Raw genomic sequence first — 14,326 nt, forward strand, 5'->3', positions numbered from 1 at the left:
CTATGTAAATTTATGAATGAAATGTAATGTTGGTAACATGTTCAATATGTTTGATGAAATTCTCAAATGAGATATTGATTAAAATTATTTGTCAAATGCTGATATGACTTCCACATGTATTTACATGCTCCATCTGAGTAAGATTGGGACTGCAACGTAGTCCAGGCAATCGGTAATGATTTCCATTAAGTGGCCGAATTAGTCTCGCCACATTTAATACGTTCGGTGAATCCGAGTCGTACGATGATTGTCGACAGTGGTTAGGCCACGAGGAATGCTTACGCGCTCCATGTCGATTAATTCGGCATGCACTCGTACTAATCTAACTTGTCTAATAAACTAATGGGCCTATTGTGTGTTTACCATGTATGGATATCACTACTTGAATCTAAAGTACCACTTACCAATGTAAAGGCCCATTTCAACCATGGTACCACGATCTGCTAAGACTCATGAGCCGGGCATGGTGGGATGGGGCACCGTGGTTGAGCTGTCGGCCTATGCTGGGTTGACGAGCCTCCCCGTAGTGACCAGTGAGCAACCCTAACTCTTGCGCCGAATATGATGGTATGGGACACTGTATTCGAGCTGTTGGCCTACGTTGAGGTAACGAGCCTCCCTGTAGTGACCTCGAGTATAAACTCTTGAATTTGCTTATCCACTACTCTTCATTAGGGGTGATGCTCTATAACTTGCCTATCGTATGTGATTAACTAAGATTGACAACCTTAGATGGATCCTTTGGGTTGGTTTAGTGATATAAAGGGATGTACCTTAGCTTCCCGAATCTACTATATGAATAAGCTTAATTAATTGCTTGGCTAACATGACCATGCACTGCATTGCATATGCTTTGGCGAGGAAGTTACACATTTAGGGAGTTTATCACGCACGAACGGTTGACGGAGTCGCTTTTGAGGGAGCTTTGTGTAAGGGCATGCATCATTAGTGCACACCATCCCTACATTAACAAGAGTAGCTAGGAAGTGATTGTTGTATTGCTTTATCATTACTGCTTAATTGAATTGATAACATGTTAACCTTTGCTTTATAGTACCACTGAGTTGATCACTCACTCCCACTCTGGGATAGTGTTTTAAAACATCGACCAGACTCTGGTTTAGATGTAGGTGATGCCGGAGTCTATGTAGTTGATCTGGACTTCGTAGATGAGGAGGAGGAATTCTCCTATGTTCAATTATCAGGCGGGTCTGCATAAACCTTGTACTTATTCGATGAGATTACAGGGTTACATGGATTAGTTGGACATTTACATTTTGATATTTTATAAATTTTAAAACAATACATGTTTATATCCAGCCCAGTATCATACTCATGCTCTGGAGGTTACGACACCCTTACATACTTATATATATATGTGTTTCAGTCTTTCGCTTGGTAAATTAAATTGTCTTTGGAGTATGATATGCTGTTTTAGTAAAATCTTACTCATGTCTAATGCATTGATATGAACAATATTTGAACATCATTATCTATGTTGCATAAGTGAAGCGTTGGATCTCGGGAGTTGAGCTTTGTTCGACCCTCGAAATTCGGGGCATTACAAGTTGGTATCAAATCATGATTTGGATTAAACTGGACCTGGGTTATAGGTAACATGACGCACTCTAAATGCTCTCTGACTTAGGAAGGGGGCGATGAAATGTAGAAATGATCATAGGAACCCAAAGTTTCGCCAACGGGGGAAATTGACTGTTGTAATGTAGCCGTACGCGTCCGAGATCATGTGAAATGATCTTAGTCCCTTTCTAGGCCATCAATCGACGGGTTTGAATGATAATTCGGTGAATCTCACACTTAAAACAATTTAAAAAGAGTGAATACGCGCTTGTTGGACCGAGAAAATGCATCATATGGGCATAGGGGCCCAAATCATGAAATCTGGTGGGACCCAGGGGATCCCCCGCATGTGCACAACACCCCGGGAGGGGGTGGCCACTGCCCTAGGGTGGAGTAACCACCGATAACCCCAGAGGGGCAGGGCAGCGCCACCCGGGCAGCGGCTCACCGCCCAACTCCATAACGGGCCGCGGCCGGCGGTGCGCCGCCCACCACCCTACCATGTGGGGCCCTCCCATGTGTGGGACCCCTTTTGCCACTTCTTTTAACCTCCCTTTTGTCCCTCTCTCTCGTTCCACCCTATTTCAAAACACTTCTAAACCCTCTCAACCCTCTAAAACTCCATTTTCTCTCTCAAATCTCCCTTTCATACACACAAAGCTTCTTCTTCTTCGTTATCTCACACCTATCCTCATTGGAAGTGGGATTTCATATCTATGGATTTTATTTCCAGGTGATTGAAGACGAGGAAGGGGCATGATTCCATTTGGGTGATTATGGACTGATTGACGAAATCAGCCCATTTCCTCCCGATCAGAATTTCTAACTCCGCAGAAGATTTAGCCAAGCTTTAATCAAGGAGATCGTACGGCTGCATTGAGTGCCTATGGAGATTGTGTTGGATCGAGACACACGATTCACATCCATTTTGTGGACTCGAATCTAGGAAGCAATGAGAGTGAAACTGAAGTTCAGTACCGCGTTCCACCCACAAACCGATGGGCAGACAGAATGGGTAAATAAGATATTAGAAGATATATTGTGAGCATGTGTGCTTGATTTTAAGGACAATTGAGATGACTGTCTTCCCTATGCTGAGTTCACTTATAACAACAGCTTCCAAGCAAGCATTAGCATAGCTCCTTACGAAGCCTTGTATAGGCACCCATGTCGAGCACCAAATTGTTGGGCAGAAGTTAGTGAGAAGAGTTTGATTGGCCCAGATTTATTACAGGTGACCTCAGAGAAGATTGATATTATTAGGTGTCGACTTCTTGCAGCTCAGAGCAGACAAAAGAGTTACACAGATACAAGACGGTGGCAGCTGAAATTCGAAGTTGAAGACCATGTATTTCTTAAGGTTTCCCCCATGAAGGGAGTCCTCCGGTTTGGCAAGAAAGGGAAGCTTATGCCATGATTTATTGGTCCATTCCAAATTTTAGACTGAGTGGGTGTGGTAGCATACTGCCTTGCTTTACACACACCACTCGTAGGCATGCACAACGTATTTCACGTATTGATGCTGAAGAAATACGTACCTGATCCTACTCACACTATTAAGTGGGAACAGGTGCAGCTAAGTGAAGATGCTACCTATGTACTGTGAACAACACGAATTCTTGATAGGAAGGAAAAGGTGCTACGCAGCAAGGTTATCCCACTTGTAAAAGTATTGTGGTGACACTATACTGAAGAAGAGGATACTTGGGAAATAGAAGCTGAAGGCCATAAGAACTACCCTCAGATCCTCGAGGAGTACAAAAAGGTACTAATTTCAGGGACATAATTTGGCTTTAAGGGGGGTAGATTGTAACGTCTCAGAAAAATCTGTATAAAGACCTGAGTACCACCTCAGGCAGAAATCCCTAAGGATCATATCGTATAGAAATTTAGGTAAAAATAGGTTAAGGGCAAAACTAAATAATCAGTGGATTTAGCTCAAACCACTATTTATACAAATGGCAAGACCCAAAACTATTAAAATTGTTGACTCAACACTACATAAAAACTTAGGAGAAATCCCAAAAGCCTGTTGCTCTTAGGAGTACATTGAAACTCCGTATCGGACCTAAACCGCATGTTGAAAGTCCGATGACCACAAAACTATAGGGTTATAACCGTCTTGATGTATGTTGGGCCCATATCATGCGCCCCTTTGTGATGTGTATTGGGCCCATTGGTTTCGGCCCATTGATGCGGCCCACTTGTTGTATTTAAGGTCCCTTGTGATGTGAATTAGGCCCACCTATGATGTATATTTGAGGCCCACCCGGATGTCTTTGTGGCCCATACTTGAGGCCCAGGTGGTATGGTATTTTCGGCTCATTGGTGCGGCCCATTGAGGGGCCCATTTTGATATATGTTAGGCCCGTGTCATGCAGCCCATTATGTTACATATGATACCCTTGTGTAAGGACTATTATGATGTGTATGAGGCCCATTACTGCAGCCCACTTGATGTGTATGAGGCCCATTAATGCGGCCCATTTATACAACCCACTTGATCTGTATGAGGCCCATTAGTTCGGCCCATAGATGCAGCCCGCTTGATGTGTTTGGGGCCTAATATGATATATTTATGGCCCATGTGCCCAGGCCTAATGTGATGCATATGTGGCCCCTTGAGTGAGGCTCATGGTGATGTATATTTGTAACATCTTGGAAAAATATGTACGAAGACCCGAGTATCACCTCAGGTAGAAATCCCTAAAGATCGTATCCTGTAAAAATTTAGGCGAAAACAGCTTAAGTGTAAAACTAAATAATTGGTGGATTTAGCTCAAACCACTATTTATACAAATGACATGACCCAAAACTATCAAAATCACTGACTTAACACAGCATAGAAACCTAGGAGAAATCCCAAAAGCCTGTTGCTCTTGGGAGCACATTGAAACTCGTATCGGACATGGACTGCACGTCGAAAGTCCGATAACCACGAAACTATAGGGTTACAACCGTCTTATTGGGCTTGACAACTATCATGGAAATTGAGCCCAAATGTGTCTAGAAATGTGCAACTTGAGCCCTGAGCGAAGTGTGTGAGAAACGCGAATATCTTTAGAAAATAAAATGAAACTTAAGTAAATTGGGTCATTTGCTTCCACGCGAAATTGAAGATTTTGGACCATCAGTTTCAGACCGAACTTCACCCATGGATTAGGAAAATTTTCCTACACATATCGGTATACTTGTGGCCCTGATCAAGTGACAATGACCATTGATCTGATACATGTCCTTCACGGTCGGTCGACATATCTAAACACATCGAAAACACATCCTCATATAGATCCATTGTCAGGGAACTTCCCCTATGACGTAAGTGAATAAGGGCCTCCCTATGTGCCCTGTTTGTCAGAAACAGATGCCCTTTGGTTATAACCTAAGTATACCATGGCCCGGGGGCCATTTACACCAGTTCTAGGCCTATATAAAGCTCTTAAACCACCCCATTCCTATCCCATACGAATTTTCTCTAACCCTAGGAGAGAGAAGAGAGAAAGGAGGAGAAAAGAGTAGGGAGTGAGGGGAAATCCTTGGAGTTTGCTGCAGTGATTCTTTCCAGCTACTCCACGCACTGAATCGCCTTTACATCTAACTAACCGATCCGTTCCAACTATTTGGGTAAAAAATTCTAACCATAATCTTGATTTAGAAAGATGAATTAAGTAATCGGTAAGCTAGCTAACCTATTTCGGGATTTAAGTACCCGTCATTCCATCTTCAGGAAGGTAGGATTTGAATTGAGTTTGAAATGAGTATTCCGACGAAAGGTGTGGACTATAAACATTTAGGTTATGGTTTTCAAGGCTTTTAATGTCAGCTAATGATTTATGTCTGACTTAATTGCTGCCATATGATCTTAGTTACGACATTTTGATAAATTATACATGTGTGAACTATGTTGAATATAGATGCATTCCATGTGTTTTTTGAAATGTTTGAATGAATATGAAATTGTGATTTGTGCTTGTCATGACTATAAATCTAGGATTCATGTTTGTTGTGTGTATCACGATCTCTTTGTGTAATGAATTGTTATAGTTCATGTCGTAACTAATCTAGTCTATGTATTTAGTTATGTATAGTCTAAGTGTTTGATAAAATGACCGAATGAGAAATTGTTGATGAATTGTATTTAATAAGGGTATTAAGATAGGATTCCCAATTACCTTATCTATATGTATAGTTTCCTTCATGTAATCTTAATTTCGACTATGCAAATTTATGGATGAAATGCAATGTTGGCAATATGTTCAATATGTTTGATGAAATGCTCGAATGAGATATTGATTGAACTTGTTTATCAAATACTGATATGACTTCTAAATGTATTTACATGCTCCATCTGAGTAAGATTGGGACTGCAACATAGTCCAAGCAATCGATAATGATTTCCATTGAGTGGCTGAATTAGTCTCGCCACATTTGATACGTTCGGTGAATCCAGGTCGTACGACGATTGTCGACAATGGTTAGGCCATAAAGAGTGCTTACGTACTCCATGTCAATTAATTCGGTGTGAGCCCGTACTAATCGAACTTGTCTAATAAACCGATGGGCCTATTGTGTGTTTTCCATGTATGGACACATTGCTTGAATCTAAGGTACCACTTACCAATGTAAAGGCCCATTTCAACCATTGTACCAGGATCCGCTAAGACTCATGAGCCGAGCATGGTGGTATGGGACACCGTGGTCGAGCTGTCGCCTACGTTAGGGTGACGAGCCTCCCCGTAGTGACCAGTGAGCAACCTAAACTCGTGAGCCGAATATGGTGGTATGAGACATTTTATTCGAGCTATCTGCCTACGCTGAGGTGACGAGCCTCCCTATAGTGACATCGAGTATAAACTCTTGAATTTACCTATCCACTGCTTTTCATTAGGGGTGCTACCCTACAACTTGCCTATTGTATGTGATTAACTAGGATTGGTGACCCTAGATGGATCCTTCAGGTTGGGTTAATGATATAAAGGGAGGTACTTTAGCTTCCCAAATCTGCTGTATGAATAAGCCTAATTAATTACTTGGCTAATACGACCATGCACCGCATTGCATGTGCTTTGGCAAGAAAGTTGCACGTTTAGAGAGTTTGTCATGCGTGAACGGGTGACGGAGTCACTTTTGAGGGAGCTTTGTGCGAGGGCATGCATCATTACTGCACACCATCCTTACATTAACAAGAGTAGCTAGGAAGTGATTATTATATTGCTTTATCATTACTACTTAATTGAATTGATAACATGTTAACCTTTGCCTTATAGTACCACCGAGTTGATCACTCTCTCCCACTCTGGGACGGTGTTTTAAAACACCAACTAAACTCTGGTTTAGATGCAGGTTATGCCAGAGTCTATGCAGCTGATCTGGACTTCATAGATGAGGAGGAGAAATTCTCCTATGTTCAGCTATTAGGCGGGTCTATGTAGACCTTATACTGATTCGATGGGATTACAGGGTTACATGGATTAGGTGGACATTTACATTTTGATATTTTGTAAATTTTGAAACAATACATGTTTATATCCCACCTGGTATCATACTCATACTCTGGAGGTTGCGACACCCTTACATATATATGTATGTGTGTGTGTGTGTTTCAGTCTTCCACTTGCTAAATTAAATTGTCTGTGGAGTATGATATGTTGTTTTAGTAAAATCCCACTTATGTCTAATACATTGATATGAACAACATTTGAACATCATTATCTATGTTGCATAAGTGATGCGTTGGATCTCAGGAGTTGAGCTTTATTCAACCCTTGAAATTCAGGGCATTACAATATTAGACCCTTGTGTGAGGCAATAGGCTTATTATATATTTGGCTTTATGTGGGCCACTCCTTGGGAGCAATGTTGGTTAAATGTCTACATTGATGGACAATGATGGTTAAATGTCCACATTATGACCTTCTCTTAGGCCCTTTGTTAGGCCGATTCTGATTATCGAGGCCAGTTGTCGAGGCCAATTGTCGAGGTCGATTTCGATTATTGAGGCCAATTTCGATCGTCGAGGCTGATTCTGATTATTGAGGCCGATTGTTAAGGCCGATTCTGATTGTCGAGGCCGACTCCGATTGTTGAGGCTGATTTCGATTGCCGAGGCCAATTCCAATTGTTGAGGCTGATTCCAATTATTGAGGTCGATTCTGATTGTCGAGGTCGGGCCGATTCCGATTGTCGAGGCCGATTCTGATTATCGAGGCTGATTTCGATTGTCGAGGCCGATTTCAATTGTCGAGGCTGATTCTGATTGTCAAGGCCAATTGTATAGGCCAATTATCAATGCCGATTATCAATACCGATTATGAGTATGTGACAACATAACATCATGATACATGCCCATATGTATCATCTGCATGTTTGTTATGAGATGTGGTTGACCATTGCATTGTCATTGGGCAGGTTGTTATAAGACTCCCTAATAGGCAGAGACTGTCTCACATGAGCGTATGTTATGCGTAGGATTGATGCATGACTGGATTGTATGACTTATGCTTATTGCATTGTATGTTGTGATTACTATACGTCCTAGAGATATCAGGGCCATAGCCTCCACATGCATATTATGGATGGCCAGATGGGACACCGAAAATTAGTTACTAGCATCGGGCTGCCATAGATGGCCTTGGGTGAAAATTTCTAAACCTCCGTGGCCAGGAGATGCCCCAACGTTGAGACCGAGTGGATACATGAGCGCCCGATTGCCAAATACTTGTAGGTCGTGTCTCCCACTATGCCATGGTCGGTTGGGAAGGGGTGGTGGCCTTACCCGCCCGAGGGTAGTGAGCATAGCTAGGCTGAGTTTGACTAGCTCATGATTGGGTCCGCTATCGTTGTGACAGGTAGATATTGGTTGACTACTAGCCTAGCGGATAGTGAGGTCTCTTCCACTTGCATGGTTGCATGTCTAGTGGGTGGAGATTGCATGTAGAGTATACCAGACCCCAATGATGATCCAAGTGATGTACAGTGTTGATATGTGGACTTATTGAGCGGGAGTTGCATACTCATTCATTCATTCATTCACTATCCACTCGGGCTGGTGGTGCACAACTATTTGTTACGTGTACTTTCATAATGGCCAAGACTTTGGTTGGAGCACGCAACTAACTTAAGATCAGGAGTCTACTACATTGAGTCTAGCTATCCAAATTTAGGTATGGGACTGGTTTGGATAGAAGTCCCTTGCGATGGACCCCACAGCCTGTGATACTACGTACTATCATCCCGACTTCACACTCTAGCATGGTCATTCCATTCACACCACATATTGCATTACATCCTCAGCATATGATATTTGGCTTGTTATGACTCCTCATTTGCATAGCTAATCTGTATTATGTACTCTGATATTGTATGACTTATGGACTTATCAATATTTCCACTTACTCTGATATCATATGATTCATGATCTTTCCAGTATTTTTGACATTGTATGATTGGGCATTATGTTGAATACTTGGCACTTATCTTGTGCACACACTTTCACAACCCTCAAAGCTTTCTATAAGGTTATGCATGATAGATGCATGCAGGTGGCGTTAGGTTGCAGCAACGTAGAGCTTGGAGCATGTAGCTAACTTTTGGAGCTTTAATTTTGATATATGTATTTCCCTTTCAGCATTGTATTCAAATGTTTATATTAGTGGATATGTGATGATGATGTTACCATTATGATTTGGATAAACTTATGGTTATGCTTCTTACGAGATAAATGTACATTGAAAAATCCTCCTTGTAGGATCCCAGGATCGGAATCTGGCATATGCACGTTGGGAGCCGAGAATGGGGTAGTACGGAAGTTGTCGGCATTGGATTCAACGATCGAGAATTTTGTGAGCCCGGTTTTTGGGTTTGGAGTGTGACACTTTCAGTTTTTAATGGTTTATTGTGACTCAAATTACAATAGATCTGCAATAGCTTTGAGTATATTCTTTTCATGTTTCGAGATTGTGAAATTAGAAAATCTTGATGTTCACCATTGTCCCTTAGGCATGGTTGGGTGATGAAATCCTCCGTAACTTTCACAACTCTCTCAGATTGGTTGTAGGATTGGTAAATCCTGTTGTGAGCCATTGTCTCATGGGCATGGTTTTGTGATGGAATCACTTCCAGTTCTCGCACCTCTCATCCATTGAGAACTAGGTTAAAGGAAGTTCAAATTTGATTTTACTGAGATATCTTCCAATTGGATAGGATGGGACTCCGATTCCAATCGTGTGACTTGAATCAAGCATAGATCTCCCTGATCTCTATAAGTAGATCCTTGGAAACCCTGGTTTCCCACCTTTGAATTTCTTAAGTTTTTCATTAAATCTCTCACAATTACTCTCAAATATTTCAGATTTAGGTTTTCATCTTTTTCTAGTTCTTCTTTTAGTTGTTTTAAAAAAAATACATGAGATTAGTCTCTGTAGATTCGACCTCGGTCTCACCGAGATTATTACTACATCGTAGCCCTACAGTTAGGGTTATGAACAAGTTTTTAGCGCCGTTGCCGGGGTTAACGGTTGCATTTTTCTAAGATTAGCTAGTTTTAGAATTAGGTTAAAATTAGGGTTTTTCTATTTTCTATTTTTAGATTAGGGTTTATTTCTTGTTTTTAGAAACTTTCTAATTCTAAGATTTCTTTTATTTTTAGGAAGTTACTTTCTAATTCTAGGTTTAGAACTTTCTATTTTCTATTTTTTTTAGAAACTGTCCTTTTTCGTTTTTAGAAACTAGTTTACTTTCTATTTTTATTTTTAGGAACTTTCTAATTTTAGAATTTCTGTTTTTAGAAACTGACTTGTTTTGTTTTGTTTTGCAAGATTTTAATTTGGAACTTCCAATTTGGTAACTTCTTCTCAATTCCTCGCTTTCTATTTCTAGATTTCTATTTCCTTTCTCTCTTTTAGGTTTAGGTTAGAATATGAAATTAAGGGCTGAGAGCGTTTCATGGCCAAGTGAGTCCATGATAACACTCGACGTCTTTGAGTGAAGGGGGATTAGTTGAGGGGTTATCTATCCATCACAGGATTAGACACCACTCGAGATCCTTAGAGTTAATTGAGATTATGGCTGCAAATCAACCGCTCAATCAACCAGGAAAACAACCTCAACCTAGGGTTAAGGAAGTCCAAGATGAGAATTAGGTGCATCAAGCACCATCACCTCGTACTTTGTGAGATTATTTACAACCGGTGCGGGTGAGTACACCCTCATGTATGGTTTTTTCAGAAAATATGCGACACATGGATATCAAGCCAGGGGTGATCCAACTCCTTCCAAATTTTCATGGACTTAAATCTGAAAATTCATATTTGCACTTGAAAGAGTTTGATGAGATCATAGCCACTTTATATTTTCCTAACGTGTCTGAGGACACGGTCAAACTGAAACTCTTTCCCATTTGTTTGAAAGAGAAAGTAAAGACGTGGTTGCATTCAATACGTCCCAGATCTATTGGCATATGAATGACATGATAAGGGAATTCATAAAGAATTTTTTTTCACATCATAAAACGAACAACCTTAGGAAGTCAATCATGAACTTCGCCCAAAAGAAGGATGAAACATTCTTTTAATGTTGGGAGCGGTTCAAGGATCTTGTCAGTTCATGCCCACAACACAGTTTTGAAACGTAGTGCATTACACACTTTTTATATGATAGACAGACATCTTCCATGCGCCAATTGGTTGAGACAATGTGCACTGGGGAATTCATGAATAAAAATGTCGATGATGTGTGAGGCTACTTGGATAGACTTGTTGAAAATGCACAATCATTGGACACCCAAAATCAAGCACCACTTCTAGGCCCACTCAATCAAAGGAGAGAGGTGGATTATACCTTCTGACAGAGGATGATGATATCAATGTTAAAGTGTCTAATCTCATAAGCAAATTTGAGGTGATAGAATTAAAGAAGGATAAGGTTAAGGAAACTGTTTGCGGTATTTGTGCTTGTAATGTTCACACAACTAAAAATTATCCAACAATACCTGCCTTTCAAGAGGTGCTGAATGAGCAATTTAATGCTATGAATATTTACCAAAGACCTTTCAATGGACCTACTTCCAATACATACAATCCCAGTTAGAGAAATCATTCAAACTTCAATTGGGGGAATGGACAAACTGCTACTCCTCAAGGTTTTCTCAATCAAATTCCAAATCAAGTGAAACCTCAAGAGGATCCGGTTCTAAAACATATTCAAAACCAAGAGCTTATCACTCAGGGTATATTGCAAACCCTTCAAGACATTTCAAAGGCCATACAAGTGTGTGAGACAAAAAATTCAATTGGGGAAAAAGGGATTCTTCCAGCCCAAACTTTACCCAATCCTAAACCGTAATATGAAATAAGTGATCCAAGCTCTTCAAATGAAATGGAGCAAGCTAAGTCTATCACCACTGTTAGGAGTGGGAAGATAATTGATGAATCTATTCCAGTAAGGGTTGAAAAGCCTAAGGCCCCAGAAGAGGACAATGATGATAGACCTAGCATTGTTCCATAAGAAATGGAACTGGAACTTCAAGGCAAGCCGATTGTCCCATTCCCCCAACAGTTGGTTTCACCAAAACCTCTCTTTAATTCTCAGGACATTCTAGAGGTGTTGAAATAAGTGAACGTCAATATTCCTCTACTTGATGCTATAAAACAAATACCTTCATATGCCAAATTTATAAAAGACTTGTATATGACTAAAAGAAGGCTAAATATCAAAAAGAAAATATTTTTAACTAAAAAAAGTGGGTGCCATCCAAAATCAAAATGTGTCAGACCCATAACCTAGTATTCATTCTATTCCATTAGGTCCCGTGGTCCTTTCGGTCAAATTCCGGTGACCCGCGACCTATATGTAGCATTTGCGATCATCCCTAAGTTCTGCCTAGTAAACCCAAACCGATTCGACCCGAAACATATACCTTTGCGACCGTATCGTCACCGCGGTTCCAACGTCATATCTCGTGCATTAATTAAAGGTGTAGATCAAAAGTTGTAGCCCATGCAATATTTGGACTGTTGATCATGATTATAGGAACCACCTATTGTATGTACACGTTTCCATAGGTGATGACATCACCCTAGTCCATCATTACCTATAGCCTACCTACCTAGCCTAGCAATCATGAATTTTTCTTCTAAAAAATAATCATTTCTCTCCCTATCCCATGTGCCATGATGGCTTTTCTTCTCACGACCCATGAGTATCTTACGAACCCATGATTACTTTGCTACAACTCCCCATCTCTCTCCTTCTCCCTCATTCATTCTCTCCCCCATTTACAAGAGAAGATGGGATATCCCACCCTTCTCAAACTTTCCATCCCCTTCTTCCCTTAATCCACCTCAATCTAGCCCTCTAAAACCCATCTCCTCCATTAAAATAATTCCATTGGAGCTAAAGAACCTAAGGCTAGAAGAAGAAGGAGGATCTTAGAGGTGGGTTTGCTCCTAGGCTAGTTGTTCCTGATTTTTTTTTTCATTTATTCTTGTAGTCCATTCTTAGAAGCTTGTAGGATCTACTAATCAATGGTGGAGGTCCTCCTTGACCCCGTAGGTGTAGCCAATGGCCCACCTTGTGCATGCATGAGCCATGATGGAGCCATTCTCCATGCACCCCATCAAGATGATTTTTCTTGATCCATAGTTTGATTGGGTCATCTAGACCCTAGATTTATGGTGGGGATGGTATCCCCACCTCAGATTTTTGATTTGTAGGGCCATGCATGTATAGATCTATGTGATATCTTGATGAAATGTTATGATGTGTGAATGTGATTGATGGAGGACTCAATAGTGGCGGAGCCCTTCTCCTATAGCCGTGATCATCTCTCTCTTTATCTCTTATTATTTCCCTGATGTCTGTGGCCACCTGGTGTGCCCAGGACGTCCAGATCGTACAATAAGGTGGGATGCCCTTGCTGTCCATTTTCTGAATGTTGGGTGTCCCACTTGCTATCCATTTGTGACATGCAAGGAGACTTGATGTGGTGTCTTGGTCTAGGGATTTGTGGGGCCCACTAAGGTAGGCCACATCATGGTTTATTTAGGGCATTTCCCTTTGTCCAGCAAGTTATGGACTGATATGTCCAGCAATATGTTGATGTCCAGATATTTTTGGGCTATTTTCTGGGCCATTGATTGCTGATTTTTGGTATGGGATTTAACCTTGAGGGGTGTTTCTTAGAGGTGTGGACCCCACCTTGATGCATGAAGGAAGCCAGCTCCATTCCTCCCTAATTGGGACATCCATGGAGCAGGCCCAAGGGTTGGGACGGTCTAAGTCTCTGGACCGTCCAACCACCCCTTATGAAGGGAAAACATGCATATCAGCTTGATCTTTGGGGATGGTGGGCCACTTTGGGGACCCCACCTTGCTGTACAGTTATGGGTGCTTGTTGACCACCCATTTACCCCATTTTTAGGCAAGCTTAGGCCCACTCCATTGGGTGTACTGTGCAAGGACAACAATAATTTCTAGTAGTATTTTTATTTCTAAAACGTTGCTATCCATTTATGTAATTCCTGTGCCACCTTGCTGGGACCTATCTCAAGTGCAAGTGGACCATCAGATTAGCCCATTTTCAGGGGTTATTGTGCTGGGCTAGCAGCCCACCTGCTGGATGTTCCAGTTGGGCTGACGTCTAGCAGGTGGCTGGCCATTCTTCCCTCTCCCCCCCCCCCCCAATGCAGCCCACTTTGATAATGTGTTTTATCTATGTTGTTCCCCTTTTATGTGGCTCACTTTGACG

At 41.3% G+C, this 14,326-nt stretch overlaps 1 non-coding gene across 1 annotated transcript; it reads right to left on the reverse strand.

The window, feature by feature from the left end:
* Positions 1–11,095: 11,095 nt before the first annotated feature.
* Positions 11,096–11,202, reverse strand: LOC131241624 (small nucleolar RNA R71). The gene has a single exon (XR_009169185.1). It is a non-coding gene; the product is annotated as a small nucleolar RNA R71 (small nucleolar RNA).
* Positions 11,203–14,326: the final 3,124 nt, after the last annotated feature.

Source organism: Magnolia sinica, chromosome 3 (genome assembly GCF_029962835.1).
Source record: "Magnolia sinica isolate HGM2019 chromosome 3, MsV1, whole genome shotgun sequence".
Classification (NCBI taxonomy): domain Eukaryota; kingdom Viridiplantae; phylum Streptophyta; class Magnoliopsida; order Magnoliales; family Magnoliaceae; genus Magnolia; species Magnolia sinica.